The sequence below is a fragment of the Neofelis nebulosa genome, chromosome 3, assembly GCF_028018385.1.
Source record: "Neofelis nebulosa isolate mNeoNeb1 chromosome 3, mNeoNeb1.pri, whole genome shotgun sequence".
NCBI lineage: Eukaryota > Metazoa > Chordata > Mammalia > Carnivora > Felidae > Neofelis > Neofelis nebulosa.
In genome coordinates this window covers 70862133-70884039 of record NC_080784.1, presented here as the reverse complement: position 1 = coordinate 70884039, position 21907 = coordinate 70862133, and positions in this window count along the sequence as shown.

Here is a 21907-nt window from a genome sequence, read left to right as displayed (position 1 = left end):
TTCTTCCTACTGTGGAGCCAAACCTTTTATCTTATCACCTGTGTGTTGCTGCTATACAGAAATGCAATCACTCTTAGTACATTTATTTCACACCCAGGAAAATTTATTAACTCTCTTATTCATTCTAAAATATAGCTATAAATTCTTCTGATTTTCTAACTACACAGTCATATCATAAGTAAATAATGGCCATTTGCATTCTTTCTTTCCAGTCCTTATTTTTGTTATTATTCTTTTTTATTTATTTTATCCAGTAGGAATTCCAATGCAATGCTGAATGAAGTGCTGATGGCAGGTACATGTTGTCTTGTTCCTTCTACTGAAAGGAATGATTTCTGTATGTCACCATTATTTTTCTTTTTTGCAACTACCTGATCAGATAAAGGAATGTTACTTTATACATAATTTGTTTGAGGTTTTCTGTTTGCTTTTTAATCATGAATAGTTTTTGTATTTTACCAATTCTTTTTTCTTTAGCAAAAACAATAATGTGATCTTACTCCTTTATTCTTTTAGTGTGGTAATTTCATTTCCTAATGTTAAACTAACCTTTTATTTGGGAGATAAACTTAATTTGGTTCTAAGTATAAATATATATTTATGTAGACACATACCAATGTCTCATACATTGCTAGATTCACTTCACTAATATGTTTAAACTTTTGTATCTTAATTGATAGGAAAGTCTGACTTGTGATTTTCCGTTTTTATACTGTACTTAGTAGTTACCAAGGGAATGACCAAATATATTTCAGGTGCTCCGTGTCACGTCTGATGATTTAATGCTACGCCTTACCTCAGCTATTCTGAGATTCTACTATTCCCATTGAAACTAAGAAGCCTATTGTATAACGCTACTACCATAAGCACTAACCTGGAGAAAACAAGCACCACTGATCCCAGTGAAGCTGGTGTCCCCTTCATCAGGGAACTTCCTATTAACTTAGTGAGCACAGTATTCTCCAGGTCTTCCTGAGGATAAATATTAGCATTCCTAATTCTCTGAACCTGTCCACCACCACCACCACTCCCAGTCTGCCACAGCAGCTCTGCCCTTTTACTTCTTTTAGCGCAGGTCATAGCTTTCCAGGCTTCTGGTGCCAATCTAGAAGGTATTATAACTGCTCATGTCAAGGTTGAAACCTGTGCCAGAGAAGAATGCCCCATATTGACAACCTCTTGCTTGCCTATCAGGGGTCTCCAAGACATGCTTCATATTCTCCTGGTTCCTGCCAATACAAGCTAAACAAGTTCTGCAGTTCATGTGGTCCATATTCTTTGCCTCTCAGGCAGGCCCAACACTTCTCTCTCCAAGCTATGCTGGGATTTGACTCTAGTGGTTTTGGAGGTCAGGACCAGAAATAAGGGCCAATGCTCAGAGCAAGCTCTGTGTTTGCGATCTTTATCCTCACATATGAGGAAATGGGCCACTCCTGCAAAGGGCTCAAGGGAACCTATGGATTCAAAGTTCTCAAGTACAGGTATACCCATCTCAACTCCTGGGGTCCCACGGCTCCCATAGCACAGCTCCCTGACTTTGACATAGGAGACTTACCTGAGCTGAAAATTCACCCCCCTCTAAAATCTTCTCCAGCTGGACAATTCAGTCCTATGTCCAAATCATGGTTTATGTGGCCCTCTGGTTGCAGAAGATGAAAGTCTCTTGAAATATTGTCAAAAAAAGGTTCTTTGAGCATCACACTGAACTTGAAGTTATTAATTAACATATCTAAACCTCCCATTTCTTCCTGGCAATAAATGATTTGCAGTTAGCAGAAGACCTCCAATTCCACAGTCCTTACAGTATCTAATCCCCCCAACCCTTTCAAATGCTCAAGAAATTACACTACCTAGTGTACCCTCTTTCCTCTGTATCTGATCCCAATTCACCACAGGGGAAAGTCTCTGCATTCTAGAAGCTATCAGCATTCCACTCACCAACAACAACAAAATCCTTTTTGCATCCCATTTGAGACTAAGCAAATCCTATCCTCAAGGTCTGTTTTGAAGGCCCACACCTAGCACCAACTGCTTTAGACGTGTTTCCCTAGAAGCAGACCCTAATAAGGATTCTTGTTCAAGATTTACTGAGTGAATTCTCAGAAGAGGACAAAAGGTAGGCTAGGGCAGGGTGGGAAAGCTAAGAGAAAATGTAGCTTCAGGGGGAGGCTCATTTTAGCCTGAACTCATGGGAAAGCTCCAGAGCACAAATCACCATAGAGCTGGTCACCCCTGCAATAAGAAGACTGGCCTTTTGTACCCTGTTGCCATTCAGGGATTGGCTGAGGACTTCCCCTGGAGGATGATGCATAAATTTTCAGGTAATCTGGATACCATCATCTGGGGCATTTCTTTAGAGAAGGACAGCTATGAGTGCTAGTAGCCAACACTCACAGCTTCCAGGGCATGGGTGTGTTAGTGAGTAAAGAGGACACGGTGCAAGGCACAGCATACACCATGGCCACACTTCAGAATGGGGTTACTAAGACTTGCTACCTCTTCCACATACAATCGCTTCATTCAGAACTGTCCTTTCCCAACCACAGTCTTTCACTTCAGTGAGGAAAAGACTACACATAAGCAGACACCACAAACACAAAAATCCCTGCAAATCACAAAATCCCTATAGGTCTCAAGATCCTGGCCAAACTTCGCCAACGACATCCAAAAGAAACGGATCTTCTCCACACTTCCTCTCTGTGGACAGAAAGGTACCTCGTGGTCCCTGGGGCCTCTGCTGGCACAGGGATGAAAGCGTCAAGACTCTGCTTGCCAACAGAAGCAGCACCAAGAGCAAATGCAAATCCCGTGTAAGTACACTGGACTCAGCATAAATCACTACTGGAATCTAATCGCAAGGAGCCTGGGGAACATAGAGAATTATGTATAAGAATGCCACTTTAGCCTCCTCATCTTGGAAGACACCCTAAAAGGGGAGAGTAATGGGTGGTTAGCCCACCAGCCCACCAGCCCACCAAATCCATGACCATCCATACTTACGACTCAGCATCAATCTCAACATACATAAACTTTTATTTTTTTTTTTAACGTTTTTTTTTTTTATTTTATTTTTGGGACAGAGAGAGACAGAGCATGAACGGGGGAGGGGCAGAGAGAGAGGGAGACACAGAATCGGAAACAGGCTCCAGGCTCCGAGCCATCAGCCCAGAGCCCGACGCGGGGCTCGAACTCACGGACCGCAAGATCGTGACCTGGCTGAAGTCGGACGCTTAACCGACTGCGCCACCCAGGCGCCCCATACATAAACTTTTAAAGAAGAGCTTCAGTACCAACAACAGGCTGGCGCCTGTCCCTGGGAAACGTATCTTCTCCCTCTTTACATGGCTTAAAATATCTTAATTTTGCCTTTACTCTCAGGTCATCGTTTCGCTGTATAAAGTCTAGGTTGACAATGATTTTACGTCAGAACACAAACTATTATTTCACTGTTTTGTAGCTCTAATTGCAGCTGCTGAGAAATCAGTTGCCAATTTAATCATTGTTCCTTTATAAGTTGGCTGGCTTTTCTCCCTGATAAACGAAGTTTTTCTTTTCTTGATATTCTGCAGTTTGCTGTGGTTTTTCTGAGTGTAATTTATTTTTCCCTTTCCTGTTGGATCTTGGTGTACTTCTTCAACCTGAGAACTGTCTTCAATTCTAAGAAACTCTGAGCCATTATCTCTTTTAATACCACCTTCTGCCCTGTTCTCTTATTCTTTTTTTTTTTTTTTCCTGGAATTTTATCAGCTGACATTGATGGATCTTTTTATTTTATCCTCTACAGATCTTAGCATCACTTTCACATTTTTCCATCTCTTTATCTCTCTATGCTTAATTTTTCTCCATTTTTTAATCAGTCTTTCCATTAACTATTTCCATTCAATGATTGCACTGTTCACTTAGTTAGCTGTACATTTCAAACCTCAGTTTCTGTAAATTTTACTATTCCTAAATATTCTTTTCTGGCCTGTTTCCAAAGATACCTATTTTATATATTGCCTACCTATTGCCCCTACGGTCTCTCAGATATTTTATGTCTACAGTATTTGTGCAAGCAAACTCTCCCATTTACTGCCTTCTCTGACTCTTCATGGCATTTATTTCTGCTCGTTGCTTATCATTTTTAGCTAGATGGGAGGAGAAATTTATTAGCCAATGTTCCCTGGGTTATTGAAGAATCCTACTAGGCAATTTTGAATTTTGAACCCTGTGGGTCTTACATGTATGTTTAGGACCAACTTTGTGTGCATTTTTTTCTCTTGCCTGAGTCAAGTGGGGAGTTCAGCTCCACAGATCCCACTTCTAGTCCCGATTCCTTTGTCAGGCCCTCCTGTGACAGCTAACCCACCAACCTGAGTTTCAATTCCCTCTTCATTCATTTACCTGAGAAGTCCCCTTTCTTTGGAGCTCAAGCATATATTTAAGGGTTTTTAATTTTTGCTGTTTTTATATTTTATTTGTAATTTTTATATATCGAAACTTGAGAAGAATTTCCCATAACTGCTTAGGATGTCATAGCAATCTAAATTATCCTGCCAATGACTTGTTTATCTCCCAATACCTAGGAAGAAAATAAAAGGGCAGCGTTGGCATCCCTCTGGCAACTTGGTGAAGCAGAATTAACAAGCAATATGCTAACTTATTTAACTAGCAAGCAATAACATTCTTTAGTTGATAATAATTTGTTGATTTGTAGGTAGGAGATGGATAGTACCTGGGGAAATAAAAGGATACCTTATTAGCTTATTTTCCCTTACCACACCCTCAGCTGTTACTAGTAAAATCTTATTTGAAATCTTATTTGAGGGGTAGAAATAAAAAGTCTGTTTATGCCAAACACACTTGCAGTTTAAATGCAGATGTTATATACTATCTTATGGTAAAGAAACTAATTTCTTTTTATTATATAACCAAGGTCTTTGATAAACAAAAAGTTAATAAGAATAAGCCCAGTTGCTGGAATTTTCTAATAAATTGAAAACATATTTCTCACAGGAAGAATCCTTTCGGCACCCTGTCACACTTCATCATTTCACTTGTGCCTCTTCTGCCCTCACCAGTCAAGACAAAAGACACCATAAAGCTGCTTCATCTTCACAGAACCTGGTCAACCCTGCCCCAGAATGACAGGACAAAGCAGGCACCCATAGTGCATAATGACTCAGGGTGCTAATTGCAGGGGCCACTGGCTTGCCTCATACAACTGCATTGAGATGCTCCTCTGGCAGTGGACAACTTAAAAGTTGTCTGAAGCTGAGACATACAGCCATATCTGCTGAGCATAGACTTCTCTGTGGTATCCAAAACTAACGAAAAGGATCAATGGGAGCTCTCCCGCCACATGACATCAAGTGGGCATTATTGTTTCCCCTTTAAAAAGACGGAAGAGTCAGAGGTGCCTGGGTGGCTCAGTCGGTTGAGCATCAGACTTTGGCTCAGGTCATGATCTCACAGCTCGTGGGTTTGAGCCCTGCATCAGGCTCTGTGCTGACCGCTTGCTCAGAGCCTGGAGCCTGCTTCAAATTCTGTGTCTCCTTCTCTCTCTGTCCCTCCCCCACTCATGCTTTGTCTCACTTGTTTCTCAAAAATAAATAAATGTAAAAAAAAAATCTTTTTAAGAGGGAAGAGTCAATAAGTTAAGATTCCCATGGACCCAAGAGTCCCTTCTACCAGCTAATCATCTATGTGTACAGCAAAAAAAAAAAAACAACAACAAAAAAAACCCTTTGAATTCTAAAGTATTTTTTTCTCCTTCATTTTCTATTCTGATTTGGTTTTAATGCTGTTGTTTTCATTCTTGGTAGAAGGTAACTCACTAGCTCTCCTTTGGTCTTCTAAAAATGCTAGGATCAAATAAAACAGTAAGGGTACACAAGGAAACTGGAGATTATGCTTCCAAAATTACTTTCTTCAAGCAAACAAAGAGCAGAATCAGACCTATAAATGCAGAGAACAAACTGATGGTTGCCAGAGGGGAAGGGCATAGGGGGATGGGCAAAAGGGGTGTAGGGGAGAGTGAGATATAGACTTCCAGTTATGGAATGAATAAGTCATGGAAATAAAAAACACAGCACAGGGAATTTAGCTAATGGTATTGTAATAGTGTTGTATGGTGATAGATGGTAGGTACACTTGTGGTGAGCAAGGTATAACATATGGAGAAGTTGAATCACTATGTTTGTACACCTGAAAACTAATGTAATATTGTGTGTCAGCTATACTCAAACTTTAAACAGTTTTTTAAATCAGTTTCTTTGTTTTGACTTCAATCAATTATAGATTCACTACAGATGCGCTGACATTCCAGAAAAATGTTAGCAAGTATAGTTTAGCTACCTTTATATAATACTAAATTAAGGAAGCTACCACTAACACAAATGCCTTTGCAGTTAAAATAAAACATTTGTTGTTGTCGCTGTTGTTGTTATTGTTGTTGTCAATATCAGCCATTACATAAAGAATTAAGGAGTTCTTTCAGATGAAATTGTCCTGATTGAGAGTGGAACACCACAGTTTGCCGCCCCCCGCTTCCAGGGGTTAAATTCCTTTCTTACCAGAGAAAAACCTTTTTCACCATGACTCAAAATTATAAAATTATTGATAAATTTGATTACATAAAAATTAAAAGCTTTTTGACTGGAAAACTTGAATCACAACTAATCAATTTTGCTGTTGTAGTACGAAAGTAGCTATACACAACAGGTAAATGAATAAGCATGGCTGTGTTCCAAGAAAACTTTATTTATGAATAGTAAATGTGAATTTATAGATTTTTCTACCATGCCATAATATATTATTTTGATTTTTAAAAACTATTTTATTTTTTTTAATTTCACTATTAATTTTATTTTTTATTTTTTTAATTTACATTCAGGTTAGTTAGCATATAGTGCAACAATGATTTCAGGGGTAGATTCCTTAATGCCCCTTACCCATTTAACCCATTCCCCCTCCCACAACCCCTCCAGTAATCCTCCATTTGTCTCCGTATCTAAGAGTCTTTTATGTTTTGTCCCGCTTGCTGTTTTTACATTATTTTTTGCTTCCCTTCCCTTCTGTTCATCTGTTTTGTATATTAAAGTCTTCATATGAGTGAAGTCATATGATATTTGTCATATAATACCCACATAGTTGTGAATGGCAATGGACATTTGGGCTCTTTCCATACTTTGGCTATTGTTGATAGTGCTGCTATAAACATGGGGGTGCATGTGTCCCTTCGAAAAGCATACTTTGTGTCCCTTGGATGAATACCTCATAGTGAAATTGCTGGGTCATAGGTTAGTTCTTTTTCAATTTTTTGAGGAACCTCCATACTGTTTTCCAGAGTGGCTGCACCAGTTTGCATTCCCACCAGCAGTGCAAAAGAGATCCTCTTTCTCTGCATCCTCGCCAACATCTGTTGATGCCTGAGTCATTAATGTTAGCCATTCTGACAGGTGTGAGTTGGTATCTCAGTGTGGTTTTGATTTGTATTTCCCTGATGATGAGTGATGTTGAGCATTTTTCATGTGTCAGTTGGTCATCTAGATGTCTTCTTTGGAGAAGTGTCTATTCATGTCTTATGCCCATTTCTTCACTGGATTATTTGGTTTTTGGGTGTTGAGTTTGAGAAGTTCTTTATAGATTTTAGATACTAACACTTTATCTGTTGTGTCGGTTGCAAATATCTTCTCCCATTCCAACGATTGCCTTTTAGTTTTGTTGATTGTTTCTTTTGCTGTATAGAAGCTTTTATTCTGATGAGGCCCCAATAGTTCATTTTTGCTTTTGTTTCCCTTGCCTCCAGAGACGTGTTGAATAAAGAGTTGTTGCAGCCAAGGTCAAAGAGGTTGTTGCCTGCTTTCTCCTCGAGGATTTTGATGGCTTCCTGTCTTACATTGAGGTCTTTCATCCATTTTGAGTTTATTTTTGTGTGTGGTGTAAGAAAGTGGCCCAGGTTCATTCTTCTGCATGTCGCCGTCCAGTTTTCCCAGCATCACATGCTGAAGAGACTGTCTTTATTCCACTGGATATTCTTTCCTGCTTTGTCAAAGATTAGTTGGCCATATGTTTGTGGGTCCATTTCTGGGGTTCTCTATTCTGTTCCATTGATCTGAGTGTCTGTTTTTGTGCCAGTACCATACTGTCCAGATGATTACAGCTTTGTAGTATAGCTTGAAGTCCGGAATTGTGATGCCTCCTGCTTTGGTTTTCTTTTTTAAGATTGCTTTGGCTATTCGGGGTCTTTTCTGGTTCCATACAAATTGTAGGATTGTTTGTTCTAGCTCTGTGAAGAATGCTGGTTTACTTTGATAGGGATTGCATTGAATATGTAGATTGCTTTGGGTAGTATTGACGTTTTAACAATATTTGTTCTTCCTATTGAGGAGCATGGAATCTTTTTCCATTTTTTTGTGTCTTCTTCAATTTCTTTCATAAGCTTTCTATAGTTTTCAGTGTATAGATTTTTCACCTCTTTGGTTAGATTTATTCCTAGGTATTTTATGGTTTTTTGTGCAACTGTAAATGGGATCGATTCTTTGATTTCTCTTTCTGTTGCTTCATTGTTGGTGTATAGGAATGCAACCAATTTCTGTACCTTGACTTTATATCCTGCGACTTTGTTGAATCCATGAATCAGTTCTAGCAGATTTTTGGTGGAATCTTTTGGGTTTTCCATATAGAGTATCATGTCATCTGCGAAGAGTGAAAGTTTGACCTCCTCCTGGCCAATTTGGATGCCTTTTATTTCTTTGTGTTGTCTGATTGCAGAGGCTAAGACTTCCAATACTATATTAAATAACAGTGGTGAGAGTGGGCATCCCTGTGTTGTTCCTGACCTTAGGGGGAAAGCTCTCAGTTTTTCCCCATTGAGGATGATATTAGTGTTGGGTCTTTCATATATGGCTTTTATGATCTCGAGGTATGATCCTTCTATCCCTACTTTCCTGAGGCTTTTTATCAAGAAAGGTTGCCATATTTTGTCAAATGCTTTCTCTGCATCTATCGAGAGGATCTTATGGTTCTTGTCCTTTCTTTTACTGATGTGATGAATCACATTGATTGTTTTGCGGATATTGAACCAGCCCTGAATCCCAGGTATAAATCCCACCTGGTCGTGGTGAATAATTTTTTTAATGTATTGTTCTATCTGGCTGGCTAATATCTTTTTGAGGATTTTTGCATCCATGTTTATCAGGGAAATTAGTCTATAGTTCTCCTTTTTAGTGGGGTCTTTGTTTGGTTTTGGAATCAAGGTAATGCTGGCTTCATAGAAAGAGTTTGGAAGTTTTCCTTCTGTTTCTATTTTTTGGAACAGCTTCAAGAGAATAGGTGTTAACTCTTCCTTAAATGTTTGGTAGAATTCCCTGGAAAGCCATCTGGCGCTGGACTCTGGTTTTTTGGCAGATTTTTGATTACTAATTCAATTTCCTTACTGGTTATGGGTCTGTTCAAATTTTCTATTTCTTCCTGTTTCAGTTTTGGTAGTGTATATGTTTCTAGGAATTTGTCCATTTCTTCCAGATTGCCCATTTTATTGCCGTATAATTGCTCATAATATTCTCTTATTATTGCTTTTATTTCTGCTGTGTTGATTGTAATCTCTCCTCTTTCATTCTTCATTTTATTTATTTGGGTCCTTTCCTTTTTCTTCTTGATCACTGGCTAGTGGGTTATCAATTTTGTTAATTCTTTCAAAGAACCAGCTTCTGGTTTCATTGATCTGTTCTACTGGGTTTTTTTGGGTTTGATAGCATTAATTTCTGCTCTTTATTATTTCCTGTCTTCTGCTGGTTTGGGGTTTTATGACCGTTCTTTTTCCAGCTCTTTAAGGTGTAAGGTTATGTCGTGTATCTGAGACATTTGTTCCTTCTTTAGGAAGACCTGGATTGCTATATACTTTCCTGTTATGACCACCTTTACTGTATCCCAGAGGTTTTGGGCTGTGGTGTTCTCATTTTCATTGGCTTCCATGTACTTTTTAATTTCCTCTTAACCTCTTGGTTAGCCCATTCATTCTTTAGTAGGATGCTCTTTAGTCTCCAAGTGTTTGTTACCTTTCCAAATTTTTTCTTGTGGTTGATTTGAGTTTCATAGCATTGTGGTCTGAAAATATGCATGGTATGATATCAACCTTTTTGTACTTCTTGAGGGTTTATTTGTGTTCCAGTATGTGGTCTATTCTGGAGAACATTCCATATGCACTGGAGAAGAATGTACATTCCACTGCTTTAGGATAAAATGTTCTGAATATATCTGTTAAGTCCATCTGGTCTAGTGTGTCATTCAAAGCCATTATTTCCTTGTTGATTTTCTGATTACATGATCTGCCCATTGCTGTGAGTGAGGTGTTGAAGTCCCTTACTATTATGGTATTATTATCAATGAGTTTCTTTATTTTTGTGATTAATTGATTTATGTATTTGGGTGCTTACACATTTGGATCATAAATGTTTATAATTGTTAGGTCTTCTTGGTGGATAGACCCCTTAATTATGATATAATGCACTTCTTCATCTCTTGTTAGTCTTTATTTTAAAGTCTATATTGTCTGATATAAGTATGGCTACTCTGGTTTTCTTTTGTTGACCATTAGCATGATAGATGGCTCTCCATCCTCTTATTTTCAATCTAAAGATGTCTTTAGGTCTAAAGTGGGTGTCTTGTAAACAGCATAGATGGATCTTGTTTTCTTATCCATTATGTTAACCTATGTCTTTTGATTGGAGCATTTAGTCCATTGTCGTTTAAAGTGAGTACTCTAATGGAATTTTTTGGAATTTATAGTCATTATGTTGCTCATAGAGTTGGAGTTTCTGGTGGTATTCTCTGGTCCTTTCTAGTTGTTGCTTGGGTCTTTATTTATTTATTTTCATCTTTTCTTCTTTCAGAGAGCCCCCCCCTTAAAATTTCTTGCAGGGCTGGTTTAGTGGTCACAAACTCCTTTAATTTTTGTTTGTCTCGGAAACTTTTTATCTCTCCTTCTATTTTGAATGACAGCCTTGCTGGATAAAGAATTCTTGGCTGCATATTTTTTTTCTGATTCAGCACATTGAATATATCCTGCCTCTCCTTTCTGGCCTGCCAAGTTTCTGTGGATAGGTCTGTTGTAAACCTGATCTGTCTTCCCTTGTAGGTTAAGGACTTTTTTTCCCTTGTGGCTTTCATGATTCTCTCCTTGCCTGAATATTTTGTGAATTTGACTTGTTGATGATCTGTTTTTGTTGAATCTAAAGGGAGTCCTCTGTGCTTCCTGGATTTTGATGTTATGTCTTACCCCAGGTTAGGAAAGTTTTCTGCTATGATTTGCTCACATTACACTTTTACCCCTTTTTCTCTCTCTTCCTCTTCTGGGACCCCTATGAATCTGATATTGTTCGTTTTTAATGAGTCACTGATTTCTCTAATTCTTAAATCATGCTCTTTTGCCTTAGTCTGCCTCTTTTTTTCTGCCTTATTAGTCTCCATAAGTTTGTCCTCTATCTCGTTGATTCTGTGCTCTGCATCATCCATCTTTGCTGCCGTGGCATCCATTTGACATTGCAGCTCAGTTATAGCACTTTTTTCATCCTGACTAGCTTTTACTTCTTTTATACACAGAAAGGGATTCTAATCTATTTTCAACTCCAGCTAGTATTCTTATTACCATGATTCTAAATTCTGGTTCAGACATCTTGCTTGTATCTGTGCTGGTTAAGTCCCTGGCTGTCGTTTCTTCATGCTCTTTCTTTTGGGGTGAATTCCTTCGTTTCATCATTTTAAAGGGAAAAAAGGAATTAATGAAGTAAAAAAAAAAAAATTAAAAAAATTAAAATTAAAAAAATTAAAATTAACAACTTAAAAACAACACACACACACACACACACACACACACACACAAATCAAATAAATGATACTAGATCCTAGGTGTGTTTTGGTCTGGGTGTTGAAAGGGGTTTGATAGATTAGAGGAAAAAGGGGTAAGAAAGAAAAAAGAAAATCATTTGAAAATTTGAAAAAAATGAATACACTGAAAAAGAATAAAATGAAATGATGGAATAAAAATAGAATTTGAAAAAATTATACAAAAGTAAAAAATGTAGTAAAATATTTTAAAGAAAAAAAATTTTTTTAAGAAACAAGTTTCCATTTTTAATTTTTTTTTAACGTTTTATTTATTTTTGAGACAGGGAGAGACAGAGCATGAACAGGGGAGGGTCAGAGAGAGGGAGACACAGAATCTGAAACAGGCTTCAGGCTCTGAGCTGTCAGCACAGAGCCCGACATGGGGCTGGAACCCACGGACCGCAAGATCATGACCTGAGCCAAAGTCGGCCGCGTAACCGACTGAGCCACCCAGGCGCCCCTAAAGAAAAATATTTTTAATAAAAATTGAAAATAAAAATAAATTGTTCTCTTTCTGTATTCAAGAAAAAGAAAAGAAACAAAAAAGAGAAAAAAAATAAAATTGCATAGATGTACCAGTGAACAGACTGAAATACAATTGACATTGCTTTCCCTAGAAGTCAAACTATGAAGTGCTTTATCATCCATAAACTAAGAAGGCGGTGAGATTTGTGTTCCTACAGAGTGAGGTTGGCCCAGTTGGGTGGGGCTTAGTGTAATGGCTCCATTTTCCACTAGATGGCGCTGCTTAGCTTACTGGGGAGGATTTCTGTGACGCTTGTAGGTGTATTATGCGCATGTGTGGGAGGGGTGAAAATGGCAGTCACCCAGCTACCCAGTCTCTAGTATTGGAACTCGGTTCTCCCTGATCAGCAACCTTGCACCTGTCCTTTGTCTTCAGCTTCTGTCCACTCCCCACTTTTACACTGTCTGTGACCAAGCCCCAGGCAACACCTCCTTCCTGAGTTTTATCTCAGATGCGGCTGTTTTTCCCAACCCCTTACTCTTGAGGGACTGTGGCTTTCACCCATTCTGCCCCTCTGCGGGAGGAGAGTCACCGACCAATTGCCAGGTGCTGGCTGCACCCAGGAACGTTCATGGGACAGTGCTGCTGCTGATGCCCAGAGACTGCAGCTGGGTGCCAGCCCGCCCCAGAAAAAATACACGCAATCGTGTAGCAGCACCATTTCAGGGATTATGGAAAATCACAATACACATCTGGCACCAGGCTTCATCCCCAATGACCTTGTTCCAGCACCAGCGAATGTGGTTGTTCTCCTGGGTCCACTGGGGCCTTTGCCTGTGGGGGAGTCCTACAGACTCTACCAGGTGTCCTCCCAGCAGGGGAACTGACTCTCCCCATGTGGCCCAAAGACCTCCGGACTTCACTCTGCTCCTGAGGATTCAACCTTCTCACCAGAGCACCAGCAGGTATCGAGCTGTGGAGTTTCAGACTCTGTGCTCCCCCTGTTTATAGAGTCTCAATGGAATTTAAACTCTCTCCTTTCTCCTTTCTACCTTTTTAGTTCAGTCCCTGTGGCTATTTCCACTTTTCCACTTCCTCTCCAGCTGCTTTTGGGGGGGAGGGTGCTTTTCCCATATTCGCCCCCCCATTTCTGTCCTCTCTCCACATAAAAAAACAGCTCCCTGCCTTCCTCAGCTTCTCTCTCCCCCAGTTCACCTCTTCACATCATGTACCAGTGAGTTCTGTAGTTCAGGTTGTGCAGATTGTTTTGCTAATCCTCAAATCAGTTTTCTAGGTCTGCAGGATGGTTTACTGTTGATCTGGCTATATTTCATGGACGTGAGACACAAAAAAACTTCCATGCTGTTCTGCCATCTTGGCTTCTCCCACAGTTTCTTTCTATAAAATATTTTTCTGTATCTTAAGATTGAACTTTGAAGTAACTGCTTTCTTTCTTCTTGGTAAAACACACTAGAACTTGAAAGTGGGCCATTTGCAGGTATTTTAGAGTGAATATATGTACTCTTTGAAAAATGCAATTTGAAAATATGTCTCAACCAAGCTATAAATCTGCTGATTGTTTTGTAGATTTTTTACTTGCAAGTGGATTTAACTGTCCTGTGACTCTATAATAAATTTCACCTCCTTGAAATGTGTGTATGTGATTGGCCAAGATTTTCTAAATAGATACCAATGAGAAGCTGAATCTCCTACCTTATTATTGATTTAAGCTGGACAGCAAACATCTAGAAAACACTGGACTGGATTTGGCTTCATTTAACATGGATGACTCAGAGGTGGTTTTAGATAGAGTAATAAAAACTTCCACATGCCAAATTCTAAGTTCTGGGATTAGTGTTGTAGTCTTACTGGTCTCACTGCTCTCACCAAGCTTACCATCCAGTGAGACAGAAAAATATACAAGTAAACAAATGAACACACACACACACACACACACACAGAGAGAAGAATGTCAAATAACTTTAAGATCAATAGTCTAAGCTAATGTGATGGTGAAAGGTAGGTGGAAGTAAGGGGTTATCTGAATTGGATAATCAGGGAAAAACTTTCTGAAGAGGTGCTATTGTGCTAAAGCCTATCAGGAAAAGGCCAGCCATGAGAAAATCCAAGGGAAAGAATTCCAAGGAAAGAGAAGCACAGGAGCATTCAGGCCCTGAAGCAGAATCAAGCTCAGAATAGCGAGCAATAGAAAGAAGACCAATGTGAGTAAATTATGTGAACAAGGGAGAAGGTGGTTACAAATGGAAATTAGGTAGGCGGGCTACAACAAAACCATGCAGGGCCTTACATGTGTCAGTCAGCCCCTTGAACTTGATTTTAAATGTGACAGGAAGTCGTTTGGGGATTTTAAGTAAAATATTTTGATTGTATTTTTATGACTCCAATATAAATTAGAATCAACTGTAATCTTTTGGCTTATGTCTACTTCCTAGCAATTATTACAACTTGTGTTTATCTGTTTGTGTTTGTCATCTTTTTTTTGTTTTATTCTGCATTCTTTTTGCAAACTCTGAGGGGAGGGAAGACATTACTTTGTTTACCATTGAATATGTAGATGCTAACAGACAATATATGCTGTTTGAATGAATTACTGAATATTAAATGTTTATTACAGGGGCGCCTGGGTGGCTCAGTCAGTTAAGTGTCCAACTTCGGCTCAGGTCATCATCTCACGGCTCATGAGTTCAAGCCCTGCATCGGGCTCTCTGCTAACAGTTTAGAGCCTGGAACCTGCTTCTGATTTTGTCTCCATCTCTCTGCCCCCCCCCCCAAAATATAAATAAACATCAAAAAAATTTTTAAATATTTATTACAATGCCTTTTAAGTTATAGACTACTGAGATAATCCTCTCCATGTAGTAACTATAAGATTGTTGCACCAGGTGAATCAGTTCCAGGCATTATCCCAACTTTTCTCAGCACGATTGTATCCACTGAGCCAAATATGTTTTTTAATATTTGAAATCAGTGTACTTGTTTCTAATAAAGCATAGAGCTCCCAAAGAATAAAAAATATTCTCAACACAGAAAGAAAACAGCATCAGGAGCTCCATATGTCAAATTTCAATAGCTATTGTTTTATATAGTAGGAGTTCTGTAATGGTTTCTGTTGTAAGCTGCAGTTTGATGGATTGAACGGTCTCAAACTGCATTAGCAAAGGGAAGAACTAAAAGGTTTTTACGGCCGTTTCTTTCAAGTAATTCTGCCCTGGATAGAACCATTACAGACTAAAACTGAGACAATAAACCCACAGTAGTTCTATTCAAGGAGAGAATCTTTCTGCTCTAAAGATATTTAAAAATTGTTCCAATGAATCAAACCTGTGTATGCCTCCCTAGAAAGAGAGCATTATCATAACCATTCCAGGGCCACTGCCCGGCCTCCCTCCTCCAGGGTCTACCTGCTGACTCCAGCCAGACCTACAATTTACATGTGTGTGTGTGTGTGTGGGTGTGTGTGTGTGTGTGTGTGTGTGTGTGTGTGTTTCACGGTTGGGATGGTGTGCTTTTTCACTCCCTTACTCTATAAGTACCACCAGCTCTTTTTGAATTTGCCAAGGGTGACCACCCAAAAACAAGTAACAGGAAGGTCATAAGAATATGTACATAATAGGGGCGCCTGGGTGGCGCAGTCGGTTAAGCGTCCGACTTCAGCCAGGTCACGATCTCGCGGTCCGTGAGTTCGAGCCCCGCGTCAGGCTCTGGGCTGATGGCTCTGAGCCTGGAGCCTGTTTCCGATTCTGTGTCTCCCTATCTCTCTGCCCCTCCCCCGTTCATGCTCTGTCTCTCTCTGTCCCAAAAATAAATAAAAAACGTTGAAAAAAAAAATTAAAAAAAAAAAAAAGAATATGTACATAATAATTTATCTTTTGTGGCTTCAGGGGGGCAGGGAGAATTCTTATCATCAAAACATATCTTATTATTTGAAACTCTCTTAGAATCACAACTTCCTATTTATCCACTAGAATCAAGAAAAATTCAGTGGAAGAGGTGATATACTTTCCTATATTCACATAGTCTCCCTGAATGGTAAATAATTACCTGATATCACAACATCAGAGCCTTCCCTGAAAAGAAGTTTAGCTATGGAGGAAGTGGGTGTACTGAGTCCCTAAAGGGGCATCTGCCTGTGATAAAGGAAAGTTTGAGGAGAGGGGAGACAGAATCTTCGTTCCTTCATGACTTTCTGGTATCATCTCTGCTTAGGAGTTACCCTTCCTAAGGGTGCCTGGGTGGCTCAGTCAGTTGAGCATTGGACTCTAGGTTTCGGCTCAGGTCATGATCTCATGGTTTGTGAGACTGAGTCCTGATTCCGGCTCTGCACTGACAGCATGGAGCCTGCTTGGGATTCTCTCTCTCCCTCTTTCTCTACCCCTCCCCCAGTCACGTTTACTCACTCTCTCTCTCTCTCTCTCTCTCTCTCTCAAAATAAATAAACTTTTAAAAATAAAGAATTTACTCTTCCTAGAAATAGCAACAGCATGATACCTGGGCTGCTCAGGGAAGGAGATAAAGCAATATAGATGCAAAGAAAGAAAGAATAAAACATCATATAGAGATAGATTTGGGTCACAAGATCACTAGACTATTTCATTCCTTTCATATTAAAAGGAAAATTTGAAACAACGACTTTGAAAAGGAGTCTGTCCTCTGACATCTACTACTTTTCTTCTTGATTCAACTTGTCTTTTGGAAGCTAGTATGAGGTTATTCATTAAATAATCATAAAATGGTTTTCGACTCCTGCTATGGGGCAGATGCTATGCTTGGTGCAGAAGATACACGGATAATTAAAATGAATGCCTGCTCTCAAGTTGTATATTAACTAGTGAGGAGACAGAGTATAAATTAATCATTGTCATATAACCTATTTCCTCAAGGGCAGAAACTTTTTATATTTTTATTTCATTCTCTATCCCCAATGGCTAAAAATGGACAGGCATTCAGTATCTGCTCAATAAATGTGTGTTGGATGTTGACTGAATTTGATCATTGCTATAATGGAGGTAATACTAATAACTGCACCCAGAAGATGGCATTTGGATTGAGACTTGAAGCATTAGTAAGAAATTGCCAGATAAGCAGGATGCAAATACAGAAGGGATATTCTTGGCAGAGAAGAGTTTGCCCAAGGGCACAAGAGTATGAGAGAGCATAGTATATGCAGGAATACAGGTAGGTTTGTAGGCATAAAGCATTACATTCAAAAGAAAGAGTGGTGAGAGATGAAATTAGAAAGGTAGGCAAGAGCCACATTGGGAAGGGCACCATTATTCCTAAAAAAGACTTGAAATTGAATCTGCACATGATGGAAAACAGTAAAAAGCTTTGACCAAGAGTAATATGTAATGGTTTATATGTATCACATGTCACAGGCAGGAAAGAGAGATGGGTGAATTAGAAGGTATCAATACTTGCGGTCAGGAGACCAATTAGGAACTACTGCAGTACTTGTGATAGACCATGAGGGTCTGAACTAGAGCATCAGGGGGTGGGAATGAAGATTAGCAGAGGTAAACAATAAGTGTTTTGAGGTGAGACCAAACGACTTGGAAATTTGATCTTGAAGTTAAGGATAGAAGAGAAATCTAGGTTTTTCTCTCCAATTTTGGCTTGAAGTACTGGGTCGATGCCATTCATAAAGAGACGAAATAGTAGAGGCCCTTACACCAAAGATAAACAAATCTGACAGTATATTAAGATCCCATTCTCTACTGATGAGTGGAGTGTGAAATGCATAGTGCTTGGCGTGAACATACCCACTAAGGTCATGGCCACCTGGCCCAACTCTCATGTGTTTTCCTGGTCAATATGAAAGGGCTCCTACACCTGCTTCAGGTTTTTCCTCTAGTTCCAGGTCAACCCTAGATGCCTGCTTCAGTCTGCTTGTCTGAGGTCTTGACATGTTTCTTGGGCAAAGGACTTCATTTCTCTATCTCAGTCACTGTGTGAAAGTCCTGTGTTGATGCAAAATGATACAAACTTTGCTTCTCCTTATGACTTGTTTAGGACAATCGTGGTATACTCAAGAAGTCCAACCACTTGGATATTGGCACGAAGCCATATAAATTTCAAAATTTGAAACATCTCTTGAATATGATCTAGACTCAGTTCCTTTCCAGGTGGGCCTCTCCACATAGGCTTCCATCTGGGCTGCATGAGCTTCTCCTGAGCATGGCAGCTGGGTTCCAGGAGTGGGCGTGCAAGAGAAGCAGGCAGCAGCGATATTGCCTTTTATTATCTAGCCTGGAAAGTCATATAGCATCACTTCCTTTTTTTATATATGTTTATTTTTGAGAAAAAGAGACACAGATCATGAGCGGAGGAGGGACAGAGAGAGAGGGAGCCACAGAGTGTGAAGCAGGCTCCAGGCTCTGAGCTGTCAGTGCAGAGTGCGATGCAGGGCTCAAACCCATGAACTGTGAGATCATGACCTGAGCCCAAGTCGGATGCCCAACCAGCTGAGTCGCCCAGGTACCACTCGCATCACTTCTTCCACAAACATGCCCACCCAAATTCAAAGGGGGAAAATAAACCATTCATATTAGTGAAAGAACTATGGGATAAAAGGTACTATTGTATTTTTGCAAAATACAGTGTTTCCCACCCATAACCACCAATTGTTTATATTTTGCACCATTTGCTTTATCATTATCTCTACCTATTGATTTATTCATGTATCTCCACATAGATGTAGGTATAGAATATCTATCTATCTATCTATCTATCTATCTATCTAGAGAGGCATATATATAAGTGTGTATTTCCTAAAACCAAGGGCATTATTTTATACAGCCACAGTACAATTACCAAAATTAGAAAATTTAATATTGATAGATCACTGTTATCTAAACCATAGTCCACATTTAAATTTTATCAATTGTTTCCTCCCTCTCTTTTCAAACCCATAAAGGATATGGATGTGTATTTTTTTTAATCTCCAAAGGAGATTCTAGTGGGTGGTCTTAGTCTAGAATAATGTAAATATTTGGAGACAGACAGATGCAAGGTCAAATCGCAGCTTTGTCATTGGTCACAAGATAACCTTTGGCAAATGACTTTGACTGTCTATGTTTTAATTTCCTCATTAATAAAAATGAGAGTATTATTAGCTACATCATAGGATGGAGAAAAAAAGTGCCAAGGTTCTCAGCACATATTAGATTTGTTCTCCTTCACTCCTTATAATTACCAAATACTCACATAGAACATGTTCATACTACTTTGCTCCACTCCACTGAACTGCCTAGAGAAGCAATTCAATAGAAATTCAACCTTGCTTTACCAAGGCAGCAGTCACTTATTTGGGGTATCATTTGGAGTTTATTTCATGAATTAGAACCCACAGGAGCCAGTTAGCTTTTGTCTTGTTCCCTGCTCTCAAAGGACACCAGCTTTCTCGCATTCAAAAGCAACAGGGGAACTGACAAGGGTGGGAATATGAATGGTGAGAAAGTCAAGCTTGTTCTTGCCCTTTTGTACTTATCAAATAGCATCATCCTACAAACAGGAAGATGGCTTTTCATGGTGTTGTTGGATAAGTTCTAAAAGGAAGCACAGGCTCAACTTCCTCATTGGGTCTTTCATTATAATTCCATTTAAATGTAAGCTAACAGAAGACAATTCTTACTGCTTTTTTTTCTTACTATTAAATAGACCCCCAGGATTATCTGCTATTAATCTGCTATTCCATCATACCTCATTAGAGATGAATGGGTTTGCTCTGCCAGAGATTTCATTCAAGGTGACTTTATTAATTTTTGCAGCTTTTGTCATTTTCCTTATACCTTGATGAGGACATCACTAAATAACCTTTTTTGTAATACATAAACATTTTAGCTAAGAAGTCCCTAAGCAACTTGGTCCAATTTATCAACAGCTACCAGATTTTTGAATGCCTTTGATCTATTATGTACTGTGCTTTATTGGGATTTTTAAAACCTGGTAAATAATTCCTGGCACATTGCTTCAGTCTGGTTCTAGTAAGTATGAGTCCATTCACATGCGTGTGTGTTCAGATTGCACAATACATAGCAACATCTCAGGCTTATCGCCAGGCTTCATTGCTGGGAGATACACAGGGATCCCTGGGACGACCCTGACTTCTGTTTGTGGTCATAAAGGGCAATATAGATAAATGTAGCTGGACTGGTCATAATGTCACTAACAGATCTCCTTAGCAGTTGAGACAAAAACTCAAGCCAATCTTGTCACCTAAATTTGTATAAATTTTAATGAAGCAGGTGTTACTGTCAATGCTGATCCAGTCTAAAAGTCAAAGATCTTTATGCCCTGGCTAATTTCACAAAGTCACAAATTGAGACCAAAAAAGAACTCAAAAGACCTGAACTTTCACACAAAAATTTCACAGGATCAAGACAGAGTGGCAGATGAGGCTTTGATGCCAATTGTTTTTATTCTGTCCTAATGTATCTTGAGGCCATAACCCTGCCTTGGTCCTGAACACAGTACGGTTACGTACAGAAGTCAGTTTCCTCTTTTCCCTTACAAACACTACAGAATAGCCTAAAGCATCCTTGAGGAGACCCTTGTTAAGATCCATGGTTCTATTACCCCATCCCGAGTCATGTTTCACACTTCAGAGTTTGTATTACATGGCCAATAATTTGCTTTATTCTAAACCGAAGCTATACTACATGCCCGAGGTGAAAAGTTTAACTGTTTGCATCGCTGGTCATGGTTTAGCATTATATTTATAAACCATGTGTTTCTTCTAAGGGAGACTGTAACTCTTTTACAGGTAAAAGCCAAAAGTCACATCATCAATAAAGTTTTCAAACAATTACAACTTTCAGCAGTGATCTGTACTACAGATTTCAAGTCATCTGCAATATTGTGTAATATCATTGGGTAAAGCCAGTTGAGATTAAATATTTTGCCAAGTGATAAGTACAAACTTATTCTAATCACCAGTGAACTAGAAGCTTGATATTTTATTTATTTATTTATTTATTTATTTATTTATTTATTGACATCTATTCCTTTTTTGAGAAACAGTGTGAGCAGGGAAGGACAGAGAAAGAGGGAGACACAGAATTCGAAGCAGGCTCCAGGCTCTGAGCTGTCAGCACAGAGCCTGATGCGTGGCTTGAACTCACGGATTGTGGGATCATGACCTGAGCCGAAGTCGGATGCCTAACTGATTGAGCCACCCACGTGCCCTGAAGCTTGATATTTTAAATTCCCGAACTTTCAATTCTATCCAGGACATTTTTAACCATTGTGTGACTTTTTATTTATTCTTAGGCACACTTCAATAATGGAACATATAGACTCTCAGAAACAAGTGATTTATTTGAGCCACCTGCTTTTTCTTTGAATAGCTACAATGCTTTTACTAACCTGCAAACCCTAGAATATGTAGAACATATAATAAAGAAGAAAATTAAAATATAATAAAAATAATCTTTTCTTCCTTTATCCGTTTTGAAGGTTTTTCTCCCGCCCTTGCAAAATCAGAGCACAATAGATAATTTGCTAAGCAAAAGCAATGCCAAATCAATCTCCTAAATTGCTTTTTCTACAAAAAGT